Below are 1,663 nucleotides of genomic sequence, written 5' to 3'. Positions count from 1 at the left end.
TCTATTTTCTAAGTAGTGTGTGATTCGGGGAACGCACGGGCGGCCCCTGCTCAGAGCCGGGGCCCACGCATGCGCTTGCCGTGAACGGTGTGCGGCTGACACAGCCCAGCTCGGGGGTCTTGGGGGCCAGGTGAGCTCCCGGTGCCAACCAGATGATGCGAGTGATCACCTCGGGATAGCAAGCGGGGAGCTGGCTGTCTGGGACTCGGTGCCACCTTCAGGACCAGGGTCTTCCCGAGGTCCGCAGCAGACAAGCTCCCGGAGCTCCGTCCCATGAGCAGCGCGCTCCTGGTGAAAGCTGCACGAACCCCACTTGGTTTCCCCAGAAGACAAACCCAGGCCTGGAGAACTCATGTTCCTGCAAAACCAGAAAAGAAATAAAGGCTTTCTCATGCAATCAGTGCTGGCGGGTATTAAGAGAAGTGGGTATGTTGCAAACTTTGCCCAAGTGGGTGGAGAAGTGTGTAAATAAATACACAACAAAGAAAAAAAACCTTTCAAAAACCAGAGAAGGCTAAGCAAATAACCGGCAAGGCAGAGTCAGACCACCCCGAAGGCGAGCGTCTCGTGGTGTCGCCTGGCAGGAGCCTCCTGCCTGCTGGGTCTGGGCTTGGTGCAGCTGGGAGAGGCCTTCCAAGCAGGCAGCCACCATGGCTGTGAATACACTGCACGCTGGAGCGGCCGACACTGCCCTCCCACTCGCAGAGATGATCTACCCAGTCCTGCACCGCTTAGGCATTTGCAACCACTGCCCACAGGGCAGGTAACAAAGCAAACCAGTGGAGGGTTGCTTCTCGCGGGAAGTGAGGCTGTGGCTTGGAATCCACATTGCCCGGGCCCCGGGACACTTCGAGCCCTGGAGGAGGAGGGATGTCCCTGTGGAGAGGAAGTCCCCTTGGCAGGTTTTCTCCTCACTTCCTGTTGTGCAGAATTCCATTACCTTTGCCCCCTGTTCACTCTTTGCTATCAGCAGACAGCGTGGTCTGCTAGGAAGCCAACCCTGCACCAGCTCACCTTCAAGAGTGACTTAGCCCAGGGCCTCTCCTCACAGTAGCCAGGGCCTCTCCTGAGCTCGGGAGTTGCTCCTGCCTTTCCAGGAGTCGAGAGCACTCCGGGCGGGAGTCACAAAGTCCTCGAATTTTCTGCTCTGGGAAGCAAGAGCCTCTGGTTTTGTTTCCACTTTGTTTCAGATGTCAGAGAGAACCAGACTCCACCCAGCTCCCTTTCCCCCTTTCTAAGACGGCAGCGTACCTGACAGGAACTGAGAGCAGGGGCTGCTGTTATGGCTGCTGCAGCTCTGGCTGTCCTCAGGCCCTGTCCTCAAATCTGATTGGTGGAGTGAAGAGCAGGGGGGCGGGAAGACGCCTGTGTCACCTGCAGGTCACACCTGGGCGCTCTTGTCAATCCTCCGGGTCTCAGGACAACACATATGTGCACACGTGTGCACATGTCCACACACATATGTGCACAGTCCTCCACTTCAGCGAGGACTCAGCATATTGCGGCTTGCTTTTAATACAGGCCGTGAAGACCGCCTCCTGCCCTGCTGTGCTCCTGCCCCGCTGTGCCCCGGTCCCTGGAGAGCAGCTGCCAGGTGCACGCTGCCCCACGTGGACCCGACTCTGACCCCCCATGTGACCTGGCTGCTGGCGGGGCAGGGTGA

General features: G+C 58.4%; 1 long non-coding RNA gene across 3 annotated transcripts in view; it reads right to left on the bottom strand.

The window, feature by feature from the left end:
- LOC102012598 overlaps positions 1-1,328 on the bottom strand; it is a 2,520-nt gene extending 1,192 nt beyond the window's left edge. For all 3 annotated transcript variants that reach the window (XR_001234448.1, XR_259278.1, XR_259277.1), the window contains exons 1-3: positions 1,252-1,328; positions 1,015-1,147; positions 170-358 (exon numbers count right to left, since the gene is read on the bottom strand). This is a non-coding gene — a long non-coding RNA (uncharacterized LOC102012598). The remainder of the gene's footprint in view (positions 1-169; positions 359-1,014; positions 1,148-1,251) is intronic.
- Between the last annotated feature and the right edge of the window lie 335 nt (positions 1,329-1,663).

This window comes from Chinchilla lanigera, unplaced genomic scaffold (genome assembly GCF_000276665.1).
Source record: "Chinchilla lanigera isolate Chin_1 unplaced genomic scaffold, ChiLan1.0 scaffold00002, whole genome shotgun sequence".
Classification (NCBI taxonomy): Eukaryota; Metazoa; Chordata; class Mammalia; order Rodentia; family Chinchillidae; genus Chinchilla; species Chinchilla lanigera.
The sequence above is the reverse complement of the archived record's forward strand: the minus strand, read 5'-3'. Positions and strand labels throughout refer to the sequence as shown.